Source organism: Lathamus discolor, chromosome 1 (genome assembly GCF_037157495.1).
Source record: "Lathamus discolor isolate bLatDis1 chromosome 1, bLatDis1.hap1, whole genome shotgun sequence".
Lineage (NCBI taxonomy): Eukaryota > Metazoa > Chordata > Aves > Psittaciformes > Psittacidae > Lathamus > Lathamus discolor.
Genome location: NC_088884.1, coordinates 54774527 through 54787775, shown reverse-complemented (window position 1 = coordinate 54787775; position 13249 = coordinate 54774527). Strand labels below are relative to the sequence as shown.

General features: G+C 42.0%; 1 protein-coding gene across 1 annotated transcript in view; it reads right to left on the bottom strand.

Moving 5' to 3' along the window:
• Positions 1-68: 68 nt before the first annotated feature.
• Positions 69-13249, bottom strand: part of KCNA1 (potassium voltage-gated channel subfamily A member 1) — an 82790-nt gene continuing 69609 nt past the window's right edge. Inside the window, exons 2-3 of the transcript XR_010609501.1 lie at positions 550-630; positions 69-422 (exon numbers count right to left, since the gene is read on the bottom strand). The gene's annotated coding sequence lies outside the window, so the exon portion shown is untranslated. The remainder of the gene's footprint in view (positions 423-549; positions 631-13249) is intronic.

Genomic DNA, 13249 nt, shown 5'->3' with positions numbered 1-13249 from the left:
CAGAATGGTGGGAATACCAACCCACTCACTCACTGAGGGAAGACAGAGCAAACTTAGCTGGAGTCACCCTTCATATCACGCCTCTGTTCCTAGGGAAGCTGCATTTACTTTTTTTTAAGATATATGAAACAAGTTTGAGGAGTTTGTCGGTGATGTGAGGTTTCCCCCTCTGTTTATTTCTGGCAACCATAGCAAGGAAAGACATAGCGTTAGTCAGCAGTGGCACAAGTCAGTAACTAAAGTGCATGTGATTCTGTCCCATGAGAAGGTACCTGTGCAGAACCAGCACCCTGGCCCCATCTCACCAAGAAACAACAGAAACACAAGTGATGGGGTTCCGTTTGGTCACCTGAGGTGTACCTGCATCTGGGTATAGATATGCTCTCTTATTTTCCCAGTGGTCACAGCTTATTAGCAGAACTCTGAAAAAAAGAGGGTAGTGTCATACCTTGTACCCCTGCGTTGTGTCTGTCACCAGATACATCACAAGCACTTCTGAAGGGCAAAACACCAAAGATTAGCTTTTGAAAACATGATAATTAGACATACCGTATGGTGGTAATTATTCATTGGAACACATCACTTGCTGATGCTGCTGGACAACTACTGTGTTTCCATGACTTATGGAAGCTATAAAAGAAATTAAACAGATACTTTTGGAAAAGGTGATTTGAGTGTGGGGTTTGCCTGTGGTGGGGGGGAGAGAAAGGCAACCCAGTTTAGGAGAAGGTTTGACTGACCTTTGGTATCCTATTGGTTATTTTTTCTGATCCAGGTTGTTGTTGATTTAGGATCAAGCAGACAATGACAGTGAACTTTACATATCATTTTTTTACTTCCTATAAAGTCCGTTTCTACTCATTAACCAACAGTTTTCATCTCTAAAGTTTTGATGCTTGTTCTTGAAAATATTTGGTGATTTATCTGTGTGAATCAATGGAGGTAATATATCAGACCAGCCTTTTCTATCTGTCCATTATGTGTAGATGGGACTGTATTTTATTACTCCTATCTGGTAACTTTAAGTAATGTTTGTTGAGCTATTTAGATTGATTATGAAACTCAGAATTACAGACAAAATTTTTCCATCAAGCATTTTTACCCTGGTGAAAAAAATTCAAAGTGAATTTTCTCAGACATGTTTCATTTGGGGCAAATTTCTTTATAGTTCATGTAAACTGATTAAAAAAAAAAAAAATACCGTGAAGCATATTTCAGTTTTTAAAAACCTGCCGTGTTCTTGAAGTATTCCCAGTGGTACTGTTGCAGATGTTCACTAGCATGGCTGGCAGATGGAGAGATGACATCAGTAACATGGTACTTTTACACTCCAAGAATGGGTGTCCTTTGATGGATGTCAGTTACAACTGTGAGGGCAGCTCTGTGGGGACCATACCCAAAAGCCATGGGGGCTTTCATTTTCAGCAAAAGCTCAACAGAAAAAACATTCCTCCTTCACTGAAATAGTATTAGGGGAGCTATAACTGCCAAACTGAATTGGGCTTTTCATTCAGTGGCTTGTCAAGAAAAAAGGGTATTGCAGGAACATGGATTACAGCCATAGTAATAAGCAACTCAGTTATGTACGATATGTGATAGCTCAGAAAAGTTAATCAGAGATTGAAAAGATTGCATATTCTATTTTAAATCCTGTGTATCTCCTGCTTGTAACATAGGTGTTTGACACAAAATCATTATCAATAACAAATACCAACAGCAAAATAATTCTGACAGCTTCTAGACAATGCTGGTTTTGCTATTTGGTCCTCTGATTGCTGTTGCTTCCTAATACTAAAAGCACAAGTTAATAAAACAGACCTACTTCAATATTTGAGAAAGACAAGGAGCAGTGGGCCAGTTTCATCTGGGTATCACGGCTACATTATGGTGATGCTTTCAACACCATAGCAGAGGCTTATCAGATCTGACATGCCTGTGTGCTTTGCTTTTCCTACCTACACTTCATAGAAAGGAGATGTATGGTGGTACGCATCTAAATTCTAAAACCTCATGGGTTCTAACCTCATCTCTTGTAGCAATGCTCTTTGTAGCTGTGAGCAATGTAACTATCTATCTTAGGTGGCATGGTTTAGTGGCCAGTGTCCCTGCCCATGGCAGGGGGGTTGTAACTAGATGATCTTAAGATCCTTTCCAACCCTAACTATTCTATGATCAAAATTGCTTATGCACCGTAAAACTTTATTTTAACATAGATAAAATTGCTTAAAAAATCAGGTTGTTACATCAAGTTTAAGACCTATTTTTTACTTTTCCAATCTTAAACTATTACCGTGTTATTATTTCAGTCAGCCACTGAATCCAGGCCAAGTCCTATAGGGCAGGAAAGTCTCAGATGCAATATCCCGTTTATGCTCATTTCCACAGTGTTACAAAAGAATATGCTATGCTCATACGACACCAATAGCCAATATTAAAACTGCCAGAAAAAAATAAGTGACTAAGTATACCAACCAAGCAAACTGACTTTTTTTATCAGCTTCTAAACTGCAGGGATGCATGGGGTGATACTGAAAGCAGTGAAAGACAAGATTTCTTCTGCAGCAGAAGAAAACTTTAAGTGTTATCACCAGCCTGCTGAAATGAACAAACACTAAATAATAGCAGCAGGAATTTCAAGCTGGGTCGAAGAATATCTAATCATCAGTTAAGTCATCACAGCATACCTTTTACGACCTGAGGTGACCAGATAGATACCCTCTAATCTTACATATACCTGGGCCTTGAAAAACTTGAACGGCACCAAATTCACTTCATGTGTAATTTAACTGAACTAAACATCTTAACTGTTCTTTGCACACAGGTATTCATATGCAGTGTTTTATATGCAGATATTTAAAATTATTTGGAACTTATGTATGAAACTTAGGCCACCTGACCAGGGATGAAATCCAAAGGAATATGTGCACCACCAGTTTGCAAGATACAACTCAGGTGGCAGCTTTCCTGACTAGCTTCATCTGGCATGGAGGGCTCTGGAGCTGGAGAAAGGTTTCAGCAAGTTGTAAATGTCAGAGCTGTGGATGCAACAGCACAGGAATGAAGGCAAAAAAAAACCAAAAACCCACCCCAAACCTCTCATATCTACATCTGCCCTTTTGCTAAAAAGGTCTAAAGCCACTTATGGGATAACATACCTCCTAGGGTGAGTGCACCGAAGTCATGAGAAGTCAAAGGACAGGATCAGATTGTCAACACTACCAGCAGATGAAGCACTACCTTGCTCCTTAGCAAGACTGTCCTCCAAAGAATATTCTGAACTTCTGAAATGGCATATTCACGAGTATATTTGTCAAGAGAAGTTCACGTAATCTCCCCTACTACACAATCTTTAACAATCATATCAGCTTTCAACCACTAACAACAGAAATAAACAACAGCTGGTTTTATGAGTACTCTCTCAACAATGGCTAGCATCATAATAGATGTTTTTACAGCAGTAGAATTTCTTATAAAATAATAATTGAATGACTTGGCTTGTTTTGCTAATATGGAATTACCAACTCATATGTATTTCTAGAGAAATGCAGTGATTTCAGGTGACAGTCAACCATCGTTCAAACAGTCTGAAAACCTAAACAAACTTTTCAGAATATCTGGGTCTAGTTCACAAACCTCTTGTACATGAAAAAAACCCTACATAGAGCAAATAGAAGCCTTTAAGATGCACAGTGAAGCAGTTTAAGAAGCTCCTTCTGGCACAGGGTTTCTTTTTCTTGATTGCCTCATTTGTACACCATGCAACCAATTGCACAGACCTTGGAAGGTTTGGCAGAAGTACTGAGCAGCCTGTCTCTATGCACAGGACTGAAAGATTACAGCAGCTCTTGTGTAAAGTAAATATCTTCTCTCATTGCGTGCTTTTGTGACTGAACACCAGTCTTGGTTGTTGGAGCCTGAAACGTCGTGTCTGAAAAAATGAGTTCCCAAACAACTTCTAGGTCTGGAGAACTCAGAAACCTTTGACTTTAATGTCAAAATCTACTGATCATTCATCATGTCTTGAATCAGTATTGTTTCAAACTCAGAGTGTGACTGGTAAGGAAGAAGTGACTTAATGCCAATTCCAGTCATCATTCAAAAACCTCACAGAAATCAGCAGAAAAATACATCTTATTAAAAAAAAAAAAAAAACAACAAACCCCCCCCCAAAAACCCCAAAAAACCCAAACCCCAAAACACAAAAAAAACCCAAACACCAAAACCAAACAAAAACCCAAAATTGCAGCATTTAGGGATGGTAACAGCAACAAGGTTTTTATGCTGAAATCTTGGCCAGAAGCAAGGAGCAAAAAGAAAGAAAATTTGGAACTGATGAGCTTTCATTTAGACGTTAGGCTGGGTGTTATCACACCTTGTTTTATACGCCTAGTTCTGAACTAGTTACTCCAGGACTCAGCACAGAGAAATAGGATCCCCTAGTAACCTACTTATCTGCCTTAACTTAGATGTCAGTCTTAGAAATGAGTTGCCCTCTGGGCTTGCCCCTCTCCATTTGCTATAGAAGGAGTCACTGATCATAGAATAGTTTGGGTTGGAAGGGACTGATGATTAACTCTGAATCAGGGCAATAAAACTGGAGGAAGGAATCTCAGCCCAAAGAATGGAAGGAGTATTGTTCTAGTCCTAGAGCTTTACAAAGTACACAGAATGAAATAGTTTGATCAGAGCTTCTCATATAGGCAGCATAGTCTCCAAAATCAGACCTTATAGCATTTACAATATGCATGAGCCATGGGCAGAACATACATTTAATTGCTGCTGCAAGTAGTGCAGTATCCACATAATAAGGCTACAGTGAAGCAGTGATCTGTGGCTGATCTGTAGTTATCTGAAATTATGACCTCTGTCTTGTTTTCCCATCTGAAATCACAGGAATACAAAACCTTTATAAACCTCAATCTTTGTAATACTTGAGTGTTTCTGTTCTTTTGGAAATTTTCCTTTTCCATTTCACTCCCACACAAAACCACCAGCAGCACTGAACTGAGAAATTAATTTTGACCAGCTGTTCCTATCTGAGGGAAAGTACATAATAGTACTTGTCACTGAGCATCCACTGCCACTAAGGAAGGGATTTTCTTTTCTTTTCTTTTGTACCCAGCCTTCTGATGTTCTTCCCTTATGTGCACCTAGCTGATCAAACATGCCAGTCATACTAGATGCTATGCCAGAGGCTGAAGAGAGGTATAAAAGGTACATAGATTTTGTGCAGGCCACCAACAAATGGCTGGGGTTCCCACTACAGGAAAAAAAATTCTCCTGTAATTGAAACGCTGACATTAGAAGCAAGTAATGTGTATTCTGGTTCTGAAATCAGATGCTTTGAATTACTGCAGCAACATCTATCAGCGTCATGGGGATTCTGAAAGTCTAAGACATCTCTCCCTCTGCTTGTTCACCTAGTGAATACCGGTATCATATTCCCTTTGCAAAGAAGTCTACATCAAATTAGTCTTACATAAATCACTCTGTGATGCCACCATGCTTTCACCCCCTTCTGTTTAAGCCCTACACCTGGAGAAATCTCCCCACACAAAGTGGTATGGCTACTGTCTCACTCCTTTTCATCTTCACGTTTTTCGTTCTACTTATGCCTGCAAATCACTGGCATGTGGTGGTCAACAGGCAACAGCCAGATTAGAATGTCTCTTGAACTCTTACCACTTTACCTTCTATTCGCGTTTTCCCTACTCCTACTTTTATCCTGCTCATATCTGCAAAGCATTTGATTGTGTCTAACACACTGATTGCAAGCTGCATGGTCCAATTCCCCATGCAGTGATGACCAAAGTACTTACAGTAGCAATAAAAATTGAGGATGCAAAATCCTCATTCTTCCTTTAATGATGTGGTACATCTGCTCCCAGTGATCTGGAAGCCAAATAGAGCAGATATTTATAGGAGCCAGAAAATGAGCAATTCAACTTTCCAACTTCTAATGGTGGATTGTGTAGCCAGTAGGTAGTACATAATGTTCTCTGTCCTTACGATGCAATCACCATTTGGAAAACAGCAGACGCCTTCCTGAAATTGCCTTACATTTACAATAGCAAAAAAGATTCAGTTTTGTTACGGCCCATCCTTAATCTTTTACCTATGCATGGTCTATGTGAAATAGAAGACTTTGCCTTGAGTTAATATAACTCATAACAAAAGACATAATGACATGAAATCTTTACCAAGGCAGCATACCTTCATTCACAATGAAAGAGTGGTAACTTCCTTACTGGGGAGGACCTTTGCTGGACTTTATATACCATTCTCATTCTCTCTACCAGCAATGAAAACAGTGTGGATGATGACTTTAGGGGGAGGAGGGGATTCTATTCTATGCTATTCCCCCTCCATTTATTGCAGAAAAAGGGTGCAGTTGTGATTCCAGTTCCAGCAGACTCCTTAACCTGGTGGGGAATCAGTTAATAACTATCAAGGCCATATGCAGTCAAAGAGCTACAGAGCTGCATGGTAAAGTGCATGACGTGAATCCTTTGTAACTCCCTGAGGTGTTATGCAGCTTAATTACTGTTTACATATGCTTGGAGATTTTCGGCTAAAAGACAACATGTTCATGGGAAGCATCATTAATAACACTACTGCTGTTGGCTAGTACAGTCCTCAGAAAGGTGACAACAAATTAGGTAGAGTTCTCCCTCCTCCTGCTGCAGTATGCAGCAGTGGGAAACCTACTGCTTTCCAGTCCCCTGTGCCAGTATTACATACCAAGGAAAGTTAAGCAATCCTATGGTCATAGGCGTGGTCATATTTACAGATTATAGGACAAATCCTGAGGGATGATGAGGACTGGCAATCCTGCTTTTGTAGCTCAGTATATTTCAAGCTGCAGTATATTTCAGCCTTCCTTCCTGTCTTCACTACTGTAAGAAGTTTGGAACTGGTACATTCAGGATTGTACATGCTCCTGGGCTTTCAGTTTTGTCCTTATTGCCCTCCAAATCTTTGGGACACAATTTTCTATATACCAGTATAGAAAAAACACTCTTAATGATAGCATATACTCCTAACTGTGGAAGTCCCCACACTACCCTTCTGAGATGAAAATGCTGAACTCTGCCACAGGAGATACAATGCAATACAAAGCAGACACCGACATGGAAAGAAAGACTGCTTCTGAGTATGTGGATCACATACCTCTGTCTCATTTGTTTGCTCAAAAAATGGATGATGTACAACTTGTTCCTTTCATGTCTAACATATCAAGGAAGCCTTTCAAATGACTTTCTGTCATGAGGAAATTAGACAATTAAAACATGACATAATGACTGCACAGCTAGCAATGGACAAACTATTTAGTACAAAGAAAGCAGATAGAAGAAAGAGAACCTGGTTTTGGAAAAAAATGTTCATATGGCTCACAACTTCCTTAAGGCTGAAGAGAGTCTAACTCACATTAGAATAATATGCTGAGCCCCAGGTTGATAGTTCCACTTCTATATAAAGTAGGCAAGGCAGAAGCACAGATTTAAAGGTTTCCCTGCAAAAACATATCCAAAGGTGTGCATTTAGGACTCTGATAAGTGAAAGCATGTTGCTAGCACAAGTAGTCATCAGACTGATTTGTGTAGTGCCTAATCACTGGCCCTCCCTCCCCTCTTACAAATAGATTCGCTTCAGGATTTCACAGCTTCATTTGCGCAGCTCTGTTCCCCAGAATTAATTGCTTAGCCAAAAACCAGCTGCAGTAGTAAAAAGGGATGAGTGAAAGGCTTAATGAAATATATGAGTGCTTACTGGGATGCTGGCGATACAGCAAGAGAATACATTCAGCAGTGGAGGGGAGGCAAGAAGGTTTCCACCCCCGTGAGAGGCACTGATTAGTCACAAAGAGGATAGACCAGTTGTGGTCCTAAATTAATAGACTAACCCATCCATCTGGCAGAATCAGGGAATCACCACTGTTGGGTCTTTTATACGTCAGTTAAATGGAGTATTCAGAGATACCATGTAGATCTCTGGCAAAAATTAATTTCCTGTGAGATACCTGGAACTCAGCCATATATGCCAGGGCTCAGTTGTGGACTAAGGAGCCATGCCAGTTATCTTATTAGCTGAGCATTTTTTTTGCCATGTAGCCATGGGCCTTTTTTCATGTCTTAGACATCACAGTCTCTTCTTCTGTACCTAGGAACATTAAACAGCTGCATCAGCTGCAGAAACAATCTGTTTAAAAAGTTGCCATAAGTTGGCTTAGCAATAATGGCAGGATGTCGTACAACTGGGCTATTGGGCTAAATGAACCAAGTTTTTTTGTCATAACTGGGTACTACTGTTGGAGTCGCGGGAGACAAGCCTCATGCTCTCATGGTCAGCAAGTCTCGTTTATTTAGCAAGACACATCCACTTTTATAGTTTGCAGGGTTAGTTACATTGTCTGATAAGATACAGCAAAATCATTGGTCAGCCTGTGTCGACGCAGGGGTCTCCAGGTAACTGTGACCACTTCTTGTCTCAACATGTCTCGACATGTCCCAACTTGCCCAAGCAAGACCATTGTGCTATTCCAGCAAGATACCGTTGCTCTTATCTCAGCAAGATGCATATCCTGTTTCTTAAGCAAATCAGGGTAAACATTAACCACGAGATTGCTGTGCCCTGGAGGCCTACATTTCCACCAGCTGCACGGTATCATGCCCTTTGTTACTTAGCCATTCAGTTGTTAAGCTCTCTACACTTCCCCCGTTTTCTTTAACAGCAAGCATAGCCATTTTATGATTAAAAGCGTTCGATATCATTTTCTGTAAACACTGCATAATACACGGCAAAAGCAATACTGCTAATAATATTACAACCACCACCAAAACAATTTTTTCTATTAAGGTAACAAGCCAGGGAGATAGCCCGAAAGATGCCAGCCAATTGGTAAAGGGATCACTTGTTTCTTGTAACTTTCGCATATTGTTTCTCAACTGTGCCAATTGTTTGTGAATGGAGTTAGAATGGTCCGAGAGATTCATGCAGCACATACCTTCAAACTCATCACACCCATGACCTTGTGCGAGGAGTAAAAAATCTATGGCGGCTCGATTTTGGAGAACTGCATGCCGGACTCCTTCTAAGTCCATGGCTAGATTTGACAATATGTTTGTTGTAATGTTTATTTGTTTTCCTGTCCAACAAGCTAATTTTCTTAATTGAGTGAGAGCTTGAGCAGATGCTATACCCGGAGCAAAAATACTGGCTAAAATAACTTCAGGAGGATCCCAGAGCGTAACAATATCGGAGCACTCTGGGCCCAGTTGTGTGGTGGCTCTTTTACGGCGTATATGAGTTTTATTGGCTTTAAGAACTGTCATTATGTCGGGTGCAAACATTGTTAGCTGGCCTATATAGCAGGGTCCCCCCTCCGGGCTTCTGGGGATTCCCTGCCACGCCCTATCACCGCAGATCAAGAAATATCCATCAGGCAAATGGCCTGTATTGGACGTTACAATGGTTTTGTGTGTGATGTTTTTGCAATAAGCGGTCTCATTATAAGGCCTATTTGAGGAAACATTTACTGAGTTATGTGGAAGCCCAAAAGGGTCCTTCCAAGAGTCAAAGTGAAAACAATATTGTGCAGGCGCAGAACCAAGCAGGTTAAATTCTTGGATTTCAGAGACATTTTTTCTTATATTGAGCTGAAAGGTAAAATTGGCTGGGACGCCTATCAAACAGGTTCTAAAGGGGTCAGAAGCTTTAGCAAGAGCAAGGCATAAACTACTTTGGTTAACTTTTTCAGCCCAAGTGACCCACATGTTTTTTCGTTCCTCTATTTTGTTTAGAGTGTCCCAAGCTCCTGTATTGAGGCCGAAAACGGCGACAAATACGATCCCAATCTTCAGGTTTAACTTGCCACAAAAGCGGAATACCCACATCTTTACCGCACTTAATCTCTAGAGGCACTGTGGCTAGTGCGGTTTGAATCTGGGAGAGAATCTCCTGAACCCGATATTTCAAATATCGTTGTTCCAGATCTTCCCGATTCTCGACTAATAGATACGTTAAGGGTAGATTTATGGGAGGAGTTATACCTGCCTCCGCCAGCAGTGCTCTATAAGGATTATAATTATGATGGGGATTCCAGGTACAGTTTACACAAGCACCATGTGCCTGTAATTGGCTTTGGGACACCCAAACCTTTTGGTAACAATTTCCACACTTAATTTTGATCCAAGCTCTATGATAATTTTGTAAACACGCTAAACAATGACGAGTAGGAGACAAAATCCGATCAAATGTTCTCATAAGTTCCCAAAACAAATGGAGTTCTGCCTCTTGAGTCGAATAAGAAAAGCGAATCCCAAAACGTCTTTCAAGCGGTTCCAGCAATGGGCGAAGGATCAGCTGCAGACGATGACGATGACGGAGTTCTGGGCTGTTCATTCGATTGAGCAGCTCGAGTCCCGCGAGCAGGGATCCACTTGGGTCCAAACACCAGGGGCCTGACAGTCGCGACGAATGTGGCCTAATTTTCCGCATCGAAAACACTTCATTCGGGTGGCTGGGGCTGCTGGACGAGTCTGCGCAACTGCCGCCTGAAGAGGTGCAAGGGCTGCCAAAACTTGGCTTTGAACTTTAGATTGGGCGTTAAGGCCTTCACCAATTTTGTTAAGGGCTTCCACTACAAAAATTTGACTGCTTAAGGGGAGAGTATTTGCTTTATCTAAGAGGTCTTGAATTACCCAGTTGCCAGGAGCAGTAGCGATAAGGGAGCGTGTGACTTGATTACCATTTTGTATAACACACTGCTTTAGGAGTGCGTCCTGCATGTGCTCCGCAACACCAGCTTTAGAAAGGGCTTGCATCAATTTGTCAATGAATGACCCAAGGGGTTCCTCTCGGACTTGTTTAATGTTCATATACATAGGAGGCCCCCCCGGCTCCCAAATTTTGTCCCTTGCTTTTTTTTTTTTTTTTTTTTTTTTTTTTTGCCACCCGCATGACCTCTCTTTAATTTTTCTACTCCTATACCAGCCTGGGCATCTGTTCGAGTATAATCACCGTTTCCTAGTAATTCATTCATTGTAATTCCAAAAAGGGGGTCTCCTTGGGCACGAGGTAATGCTACTGAAGCAGCCGCTTCCTCCCCCCATCTTGCATCAAATGTAAGTTTCTGATGAGGGGTATAAATTAAACGAGCAATACCCTTGATGTCTACAGGCAGGAGAATCATTGAATTAAATAAGTAATCAAGCATCTGCTTGGCCGGTTCACTAGTAACCCCAAATTGAGAGACTGTAGCTCGGAGTTGTGCTAATATTTTCCAATCCATTTGAGTGATATCTACCCTATGACCGCCGCCTGGTCGAGGGTGAAAAATAACAGGAAAGGCCATAGAAGTAGCAACATGGTCTTGTGCCGCGTCGGCAAGGACCCTATCTCCGTTTTCGACTCCGTGGCGTGCCAGAGCAGCCCAAACTTCCCGTCTCTGACTTGCCATAGCCTCCGCGAGGTCCGAAAGGGCTCCGGGGAACGGCTCCGTGGCATTAAGAGACAAAGGAAGGGAGTTTGAGACTCAGATGGTCCGTTTTCCATAATAGAGGCAGACGGGGGAGAGGGAAGAGGGGGAGGAGGGGGGGGGGTATCCGAGGGGGGAGGGAGAGGAGGAGGAGGGGGGGGGGGGTATCTCGACTGTGGAAACGGTCGGCGGATTAGGGGCAGAAGGATCATAGTGACGATTTTGATTTTGTGCCAAACGGGCACTTTCGGCCGCACGTTTCTCTGCCTGTACCATCAAGAGTTCGTTATGTATCAAGCGCCATAATTTGGATAATTTTTTAGCAATTTTATCATCGTCTATCGTAAGGTCCCATAATTTATCGCCGTAGCGGCGCCATTCCGATAATTGGTGAATAGAGTGGGGATCACTAAAAATACCGAGGGACCGAGCATGGGAAAGAAAGGCAGGGAGGTCCTTATCAAAATCTAAGCCTTTTACCCCCCGACGACGGAGGAAGGCAGTAAAAAGATCATACGCCGCTTGCCTGTCCATATTTACCGGATCCGTTGCACCCTCCAGGCGTCGGCAGCGCGTAGCAGCAGAGCCTGCCGATGCAGCACTCTGGGCCAAAGCAGGAGACGAGCAGCCCACCGATGTAGCACTCCCGTTCTGCAGAAGCCGTCTTTAAATCGAGACCTGCACCCAACGCAACTCCTTCAGGCAAAGGGAAGTGTTCCTGTTCGGGCGCCAGTTGTTGGAGTCGCGGGAGACAAGCCTCATGCTCTCATGGTCAGCAAGTCTCGTTTATTTAGCAAGACACATCCACTTTTATAGTTTGCAGGGTTAGTTACATTGTCTGATAAGATACAGCAAAATCATTGGTCAGCCTGTGTCGACGCAGGGGTCTCCAGGTAACTGTGACCACTTCTTGTCTCAACATGTCTCGACATGTCCCAACTTGCCCAAGCAAGACCATTGTGCTATTCCAGCAAGATACCGTTGCTCTTATCTCAGCAAGATGCATATCCTGTTTCTTAAGCAAATCAGGGTAAACATTAACCACGAGATTGCTGTGCCCTGGAGGCCTACATTTCCACCAGCTGCACGGTATCGTGCCCTTTGTTACTTAGCCATTCAGTTGTTAAGCTCTCTACATACTACTTAATAGTATGGTAAGATTTTTTCATTTCCCTGCAGAATTTCCTGAACTGGATGTGATTTCCAGTAGGTCATTGGATTTCATCTCACTGGACAGCAACTGAAGACATTGAATTTGCCTTTAAACATAGCTACAAACAGATGTGTGAATGCATGTAACACAAAGATCGATTGCTTCCAAGTTCATGGCTGCAGATGGCCGGAATTTCAGTGAGGGAATGTTTCAGAAATGCTGGTGCTATTTGTACCAAAATATACAACTCTCGCATCACCTTGACAGGTTAGAAAAGTGTAACAAGCAAAGCCCAAAGCACGGAATAATTAAGTGTATGAAAAGTTGAGCAGGTTCCTTTTTCTCTACCTGATGAACTTCAACACAGTAGATACTTCCTTTCCTGGGTGATGAGTGGAGATAAGAGTATGTAAAGAAATTTAAGAGCAGGATGGTACATTTACAGTAACACATTCACTTCCAAATGAGATGTTCTGACTTGATTGCCTACCTCAACAGAATTTTACCCTCTTCTGCCATTAATTATTCCATGGCCTGAGGTCACAGAGAGATTTTGATATAGATTCTGATTATGCAACCCCTCAGTCACCTGCCTTCCAGAATGACGTTTCCAGGCTGCT